This window comes from Lactuca saligna, chromosome 5 (genome assembly GCF_052625555.1).
Source record: "Lactuca saligna cultivar CGN05327 chromosome 5, ASM5262555v1, whole genome shotgun sequence".
NCBI lineage: Eukaryota > Viridiplantae > Streptophyta > Magnoliopsida > Asterales > Asteraceae > Lactuca > Lactuca saligna.
Window position 1 is genome coordinate 26,916,515 of NC_136421.1, and position 9,065 is coordinate 26,925,579.

The 9,065-nt window shown below is 37.4% G+C and overlaps 1 long non-coding RNA gene across 27 annotated transcripts; it reads left to right on the forward strand.

Annotated features, from left to right (window-relative positions):
- The first annotated feature begins 2,080 nt into the window (after positions 1 to 2,080).
- LOC145048861 (uncharacterized) lies at positions 2,081 to 7,039 on the forward strand. Of its 27 annotated transcripts, none has more exons than XR_013683088.1 (9): positions 2,082 to 3,485; positions 3,579 to 3,950; positions 4,045 to 4,506; positions 4,928 to 5,040; positions 5,466 to 5,903; positions 5,976 to 6,038; positions 6,226 to 6,573; positions 6,654 to 6,745; positions 6,828 to 7,039. It is a non-coding gene; the product is annotated as an uncharacterized LOC145048861 (long non-coding RNA). The 27 variants fall into 27 exon arrangements; XR_013683085.1 differs by having other exon boundaries at positions 6,834 to 7,039; XR_013683090.1 differs by having other exon boundaries at positions 6,654 to 6,728.
- The last annotated feature ends 2,026 nt before the right edge of the window (positions 7,040 to 9,065 follow it).

A 9,065-nucleotide genomic window follows, 5' to 3' on the forward strand; every position in this document is an offset into this window, starting at 1 on the left:
GGAGTTTGTCATGTCAGTTGCCGTCAGGAGTAGTGACGCTTACTTTTGGATGGGTAGGTGCGCACCTATTTATGTTGGGCCGTGGAATGTGGGTTAGTGGATGCAGTGTGTGGCGTCGACTTGAGGTTGAGACCGTGGGTGTAAGAGAAAGTGATGTAAGGCTGCAGGGAGCTGCAACATCCATGAGATAGTAAGAGGGTGTGGTGATACTGCAAGGAGCTGTATTATTCACCAGCAAGTCAGTGAGAGGTTGTTGTGATGCTGCAGGGAGCCGTAGTACATTACTGTTTATTATCTGATGTTTTAGACTTGTGTAGGCGAGATGAGATTCTGGATTCTGAGATGGGTTCCATGTTGAGGGGTATTGTTGGTCATATGATTTTTTAGACCTATGTAGGTCAGTACTCGAGTACGGGAGGTTCCACGAGATCATGGAACTATGAGCAGTAGACGACAGAGGTTGGGGTTGAGTCGATCTTCAGTTGGAAGTGTAGCATTCGCTTGGGGTAAGGCGAACATCGTGACTTGTGTGTCGCAATGGGCTGGTGTAGTTTTAGTGAGAAGGAAACCATTGAGATGGTTGGGTAATGCAATGGATGACCTAGGAAGTTCAAGTGTTGGGTCGAGATCAGACCTGGTGCTCGGTGTTAAAAAGGGATATGAGGAATGGAGCTGAGGCTTATGATTTTTAGATGTATGAGGACACTTTGAGCGATCACAATTATTCTCTCGTGTCTAGGGGCAGAGTGTTGAGAATTCATTGTTTGGATGGGTTCTGATAGTAGTTCAGTGAATGAGCCCTGGTAGGACGTGAACCGTTCCGTTTCTTGGGGCGAGAATCAGATCGTTGTTATGTTTGGTGTGAGTGATCAGTAGCTGATTGTTGGATTTTGTCTAGAGAGAATTAGAGGGGCAGTGATTTATCAGGGTTTGTTATTCGAGGAGCAAATAATGTAGTGATATCTTGAGTGGGCGGTCTGGCGGCGGGCCAGGCCACTAGAGCTTCCAGATTTTTGGGAGGTCTGAAAGGGGGTATCTTAGCGAAAGAAGGGTCGGTTTTGTTCCGGATTTGGGAGTTCCAGTTTGGTTTCATGTGTCCATAGAAAAGATATCGGTGGGGTATAAGGCCCTTTTCAGTGGTGTTTTCCGAGTTATAGGTTCGAATCATGTGTGGATGAAGAGCGATTTCGGGGGTGAAATCAAATTAAGTGTGGGATAATTGTATCATCCGGATTTCCTGGTATGGTAATTTGAGTATTTATTTTTTGAGATATGAGGAGTGACTCGACGAGTTGACACCTCAACTCGTCGAGTAGGTTCACAACTGATGACTCGGATTAATGAAGGGACTCGACGAGTCAGTGAGTCGACTCGACGAGTCAGCACTATGGACAGAAACCCTAAATCTTTGGGCCTGTGACGTATTTAAAGGTCCTTATGGCCTTCATTTGTAGCCACACACACACTTGAGATACCCTATCGAACCAGCGAGCATAGAGAGAGAGATAGAAAGGGAGCTAATTACATCACTTTAGTGCATTCTTGCAAGGAAGAAGGAGGGGATTCGAGCCAAGCTGACTTGAGGGACTTAGATCTTCTACCAATTCATCAAGGTTGTTGCTTGAGGTATGAATCCATGCCTATTTTCATATGAATAGTAGATCTCTTGAACCTAGGGATTCTTTACCCCCTTTTTACACTACTAGAAAACAACCTTTTAATGATGCGCAAACAATGGCACTCACTGATAAAGGACGCGCATTTGTGTGTGCCCTAAAAAATAATGTCAGTTTTGCAAAATTTGAAAGATAGAGGGCACGTATTTTTGCGTGCCCTAAAAATAGTGTCCAAAGAAAAAAAAAATTAAAAACACGGAGGGCGCCTATCATAAAAGAGCGTGTCATCTAAAACTATCGCTTTATAATTTTTTTTGGCGGACGCACGCTCTTCCATGTTTTTAATTACCAAGTGGGGGGAATGAAATACCGATAAAAAATTGAAAACCCCGCCTGATACTCTCTTCCTTCTTTTTTGTATTTTGTAAAATCATCTTCCAAAAAAACCCTAAAAGGATTGTGTGGCTGTCGATCTTTCTCCCTTTTTGGAGCTCTGCAGCCATACGGAGGTCAACGACGACAACTATCCTATTTTCTCCACCATTTTATGCCCCTAAGTCATCTTTATTTCCCTAATAGTGTGCCCTAAGAATTATAAGTATTACTATGGTTTTCAGCCATTCGATGCTTCTTCAGATGGCATCTCACAAAAAAAACTCCATATTTATCATTTTCTGCCGATTCTTCATCCCTCCCCCATTCTCCTACGCTCCTCCATCTTCTCCCAACGTTCACCTTCATGATTCTCTCACCCCACATTCAGCGATTCTCTCCAACAAATACCAGGTAAAACTTAATTTCATGATCTTGTGAACAAGAAAGTCAAGTGGTCATCTTCTTCTTCTTCTATACCATAAATATCGTTCACAGTCACTCTCATAAAACTGATCGACTGCCTCAAATGCCTTCATCTAAGCCACCCGTTCATCCAAATCGCTAGCAAGTAGGTCTTCTCTTGCTCTCTCAAATTATTAGTCAATCGATTTATCGCCATCACCTCCGTATACGCGCTGGAGTCTCTTGGATTGGAAATTTCTTGATACTTCGATAGCTTTTAAACAAACAAAACTCAGTTTTTCTCTTAATAATCCCTTGGATTTTTCATTGGTGTTCCCCTTACTGGCTTCGATAAACTCTCTAATTTGTGAGGTTTGTGTTTACTTTCTCGCCGTCCCTCTCTCTAAGAAGCAAACGTAGCCTCGTCGCCTTCAATCACCCAACGGCATAGGTGAAACTCAAACTTCTCAGACCAAAATATGATCCACCACAAAGAAAGATACGGAGAAACTGAAGGTTGTTATATGACTAAAGAACATATGTAAGCGGATTTTCCTTAGTTTTTTATGCCATTGGAGGTAAATCTATATCTCTTTATGTTCAATTCGTTATAATAGTTGACTTTTTTTCCCGTGTTTTACTGTTCGTGGGTTATGTTTTATGCAGGGTTAATTAACAATATGGACCAAATTTTCTGGTTTGATTTTTTTGCTAGGAAAGGGTAATTTAGGGCTTTTAGCTTGGATTTGTATATGACAACGATTTTATGTGTATGAGTTGTAGAAGCGATCTATATGGCAACTGTAGAGTCTGTCTTGCTTGGATCCTACATATTCAGATTAAATCGACCCATGGAATTAACATCAAGGTTCATTGCAGGACCATCACCTGGCATACATAAGGAGCGTTCATAAATACTCTGCTGAAGTCTCTGTTGCATTAAAAGATTCCGCTCAAAATAACTCAACTCATCTAAGGTAGTCTCTGTTGTTGCTGATAAACATCTAAAGGGCTGAGGCCACTGGAATTGACTCGGTAAATCCCACTAGCACTTCTTAGAGTAAAGCAATTGGTATTGGGTAATTCGAGTAGGTAGACTCTTTTTCTTTTGTGATAATTTCTTAGAGTAAAGCTATTGGTGCTTTGAGATTTTGAAAATATAAATTTGTATTTGTGGTTGTGCAGGTGACTAAGGCTGGTGAAATTGGGTCATTGACTATGCCTTATTGCAAGGGGGGTTGATTTTAGATTTGTAGATATACAATCTTTGTTCTATAATATGTGTGATTTTTCAACTAAAGGAATTGAAAAAAATGGTTCGATGAAAATGGTTACATGATTTCTTTCTAAAACTCTAGTTTTTTACTATTGTTTATTTTTTAATTTCTCTTCATCTATTTCATTATTTTATTCTGATTTTATGCATTTTTTTTAAAGAAATATAGTATAATTCCTTCATTTATTGACATGTATTGTTGTAAAATGTAAACAGGGAAAGTTTCTAGTTGATTTAGCTTGTCATGGTGATAAGTTGTTCCAAGTAGTGTTCAAGGAAAGGTAAGTAATCTGGGACAACTAATCTTTGTTTTCCCAAATTGTAATCCAATCAAGGCTTCATGAATTATTAAATTATAATTTTTTTTTACTGTAGCAACAAGAACCATTGGTGTGATCAGTAAAATCGATCAGGCATCTTCAGATCCGAAAGTTCTTGCTGCTGTTCAGGCACTTCTATTGGGTCAAGGACCAAGGAGTTCAACTAATATCCCTTGGTTTGCTCTTATTGGGCAATCAGTTTCCATTGCTTCAGCTCAATCTGGAAATGTGGGGTCAGATAACTCATTAGAAACTTCTTGGAGGGCTAAAAGTGAAAGTTTCAAATGTGGTGCTTTTAATTAGTTTCATTTCTAACTTCCATTTTGTGGGCATCGACTAATGATGTGGGGACCACAAAGTAAAGTCGAAAAATGAAACAAGATTTGGCTAAATTAATCAGCTCACTATTGAATTACCTTTAACTGACTTATCTTTTGAAACATGAAGCCTTGAAATTACAATTATGAGACCAACAGAGCATGAATTGATCTCCAAGAAGCCTGCACAAAACCTAAAGGTTTGTTCTTTTCTTTATTTCATCTTAATGTATAAATTCTTTTTAGAAGGCCATACATATGCTTCTCATGACAATAGAATAATTATAATCATGGTGTGTGTTTTTAAAGGATAAGGTCATAAGATAACTACGTACTTTTTGATTTGTCCAACTTAGGTCTCTATTCTTTTTTGGACAAATTACAAGAAATAACAATGCACTTCACTATAATATAGATTATAGGTGATGCACTTTACTTTTTTACCCATGTTGGCAATCTATAATGTTGATGAGAATACAAGACGAGACACGGAAGAAAGTCAAATATGCTTTTTTGATAGATACATAAAAAATAGTTAGATTGGACTAAATGGGACAAACGCATATCATGTTGCTTCCTATTTTATAATGTATTTGTTGTCAATCTTATAACCTTGCAAAGGAATATTGCTTTTCGGGCCTCCTGGAACTGGGAAAACACTTCTTGCAAAAGCACTTGCAACTGAAGCAGGAGCTAACTTTATCAGCATAACTGGTTCCACACTTACATCCAAGGTACTCTACTTTCATTTCCACCCAATCCATAAATAATTAAATACCAATGTATCTACTTAATTAGATATAGCAACACACTTACATCTCTATTCTCTACACATAAATAGCAACCTGTTCACTGATAATAGCAGCAAAGCAATATGTAACAAATAAAACTACATTACTTACTCAGGTAGAAATTAGGTTGCTATTATTGGTAAAAAAATATGTAAGTATGCTATTATTATAATTTATATATATGGGTAAAAAAGTTATTACATTGTTGTTATGTGTAGTAAGAAATTGTATTGTAATAAGAGTAATGTAGGCATTCATAGCATTGAAAGCGATAAGCAGGTTTGTAGCTTTCTAGCGTTAAATGCAAAAAGTGGCAATGTACTTTTGTTGATTAGTAATTCTTTTTATCATGTGTGTGTTTTGTGTAGTTTTCAACAGGAAAACCAAAGAATAAGGAGAGTAATAAGTTTGGTAACCTGAGATTCTTTTTGTCAAATCAAAAAGAAGCAAATAAATCAGGTTTTCATCCAACTAAAAGGCAACATATAGGTGAAGGTAAAAGTGTATCTATTAACAACAACAACAACAACGACAACAACAACAATGCTCATTAGTCTCAGACCCTCTTTCTTTCAGCTTCTAGAATAAAAAACTCAGTGGAAGCAAATCAGTAAAATAATTTTATTTTGTTTTTGTTTTTTTTTTAATATTATGTTTTCTGATCCTCACCCAAAAGTACCAAGAGCCTTCTAATATTTAGTTATTATTTGTAAAAGGTATATGAATGATCTCACAAATCATATGACAACTTATCTGGCAAGAAAGACATCAAGACTATTTCTCAGCAGCCAAATGTTATTCTCGCTGTAAGAGAAAAAACTTAATCTTTCATTAAAACTCAAAAACTATTTAAACTAAATCATGGATTTTTTTTGTAGGTGACTTGTTTATTGGAGAGACTTCGAGGAGTTTCAAGTGCTTCAGAACCACGTTCACAGAAGGTAGTTTATGAGATGAGATTTTCAGTAATGCAATCAATTCTTAAATTTATTGAGGTTTAAAAGGATGAGGTATTACCCTTATTATCATTTATTATTGAGTCTATATATTGTTTCCATATACTAATTTTATGATTTTTTTTTCTAGTCTGTAGTTGTGTATTTATTGCTTAAGCTTGTTGTTGACTAGGTGGAGGAGCAAATCATCTACTTAGAGCCTCATGAGATTGCAATGGTCATTGACTTTTGTATGCATCTGCTTCAACTTTTATACATACATGTTCCTGTTCATTAAACATGTTCCTGTTCATTAAACCAAAGTATTTATGGTGTCAGGTTACTTCAATAAAAACTTGTAGTTGGTATTGACCATTGACTATTGATTGACTTACTTTTTTTATGATTGATATAGAGTCAACTGGTAGGGAAATTGTTAATTTTTCAAAGTAAAACAAAGGGTTGATTGAATGAGAGAAAAGAAAACACCAACACTCCATGGCTAATAAGAATAAAAAAATAAAGATATGAGGCAAAAAAGGTAAAACAAACTCGTATGTATGAATATGATTTGTATGGTAATTAAATTTATAGTGTATGTATGTTTTGCTTTGCATGCAGTCATTGTTTGGCAGCTTGGACAAACTTTGTAGCACCTGATCATCCATGCCACGCTTGGTAAAACAAATTTATAGTGTAATTCTTCCATTCATGTTAGTAATTTCTCATTATGATGTGTTGTTTCTTGTGCGATTTTATTTTTAGGATGTATTTTACTTTATTAAATGTTTAAAGTTACAGGACATGAGTATGGGCACATAATGGAACATTTTAGGGCAGTTGTTGGTGATCTATCAATGAAGTGGCCAACATTGTGTAATAACATTTTAGGGGAAGATGTAGGTATATGTTTTTTTAACGAATAATGTAATCATATGTATGAATATGAAATAAAGTTTGTTATTTGTATGACAATAAATTTTATGAAATGGATTGTGTTTTTTGTATATGGTATTTTATTTTCTGTTATGAGACATTAAATGCAAATTTAATTTGAAAATTAGTAAATTTGTAAATAATATTTTTTTTAACATTGAAAATTATGATATGCAAAAATGTGTGTCATCTTCATTTATGACATGGACTTTCTTGACAGGGGCTTCCTTGATATGCATTCAGTTTCATAAACACACGCGTCGTAAGGTTACGACACGCAAAAGCGTGTCGTCTTGCTTTATGACATGACCTTCCTTGATATGCATTGCATGTCATAACCGTGCGTCGTAAATGCGCGTCGTTTATAGACGACGTTCAAAAGCGCGTCGTCTCTCTTTATGACAGGGCCTTTTTTGACGGGCATTTGCGCGTTGTCTGAGCATTTTACAACGCGCAATGAGCGTCGTAAAAGGCTGTTTTTCTAGTAATGTTAGTTGAATTATGGAATATGTGGAGTCCCTTTGATGCATAGACATTAGATCTGGACCGTAAGAGGTCCAGAGAGTCCCAATAACCCAACTTTATGCAGTCACATGAGAGTATTGAGCTTAAGATACCATTATAAGGGTTATTTTATCAAATAGAGCTAGATGTGTGGTGCATGGACATCATGATTGAACCTTTACGTGACTCTTGGGTGCTAGGAGATCAGATCTATAAGTTAGACAAATAGATATAACCTCAGAAGGTCATGTGAGTATTACCATGAAGGAAACTCGTCGAGTCCATAAAAGGACTCGACGAGTCAGATCGTATTGCCTCGTGATTCGTGACCAGTGGTAAACCGTCGAGTTGGGAGGTTAACTCGACGAGTCGAGTGGGGCCTTAGGAGGATTCAGAGGATACGCATGAACTTGCCGTTTCACACGATTGCATTCGGCGAGTCTGGTCAATTGGACCGTTGATTGGAGTTGACTTTAGTTGACCTTAGGGTTTGGCCAAACTGAATGAGAGGGGTCAGGGAGGGGTAGAATGCTCTTCTACCCATTCTCTAGAGATGAGGATGTAAGGAGAGTATTGATTAGAATTATTATTATTGTGCTAGGTGGAGGCTAGATCGAGGATATCGAGCACAAGAGTGTACTAGACATCTTATGAGGTGAGTCTTCTCACTATACATTACCTAAAGTGGTATCTATGTGCAGACCGGAGGGTCATATGTATTATGTGCTTGCTTGAAATTATGTACATTGTGATTTATGTATGCTATGTGGACCGGAGGGTCCAATGACTTATGAGGCCAGAGGGTCCTTAACCAGACCGGATCGAAGGGTCCAATGATTTAGACTGGACCAGAGGGTCCAACGATCTAGACCTGACCGGAGAGTCCAACCAGCTACGGGACTGGAGGGTCCCGCTGAGACACATTAACCGAAGGTTCTTACCGAGTTATAGCCTCGAGTGGCTTATGTGTTGTATGTGGTACTTGGGGGAACTCACTAAGCATTTATGGTTACTGTGTTAAGTGATATGTGTTGTGTGTGAATCTTATATTTGGATCTACATTCTAATCATCAAATAATACAAGATTCATCAAAAAACTTGTTGGATCAATTTAGAAAAGAAAGTTATAAACCAAGGGGGAGATTGTTGGGTCAAAAATATGGTTTATACTTTGCTTTTCTAGGAAATTGTATTTTTATGTAATGTTTATGAGTTTACGTTCAGATGGTCTGTTTACGGCCGTAAACGCATTTACGACTGTAAACCCATTAGGCCCATATTCTCCAAGTATAAATATAGGTGTAAGGTGTGAGGAGTAGAATTGATGAACAGAAAAGGAGTGTACGGCCTAGAAGAGAGAGAGAGAGAGAGAAAGAGAGAGAGAGAGAGAGAGAGAGAGAGAGAGAGAGAAAAGAGTGTGTTTTGTGTGTGAATCTTGTATTTGGATCTACATTCTAATCATCAAATAATACAAGATTCATCTTCTTCTTCTTCTTTTCATTCTCTTCTATTTTGATCTGGCATCATCCGTTTGATTGGGATTCCGCACCATCAAACGGATCTGATTGATACACAAACATTTTGGGGACTTAC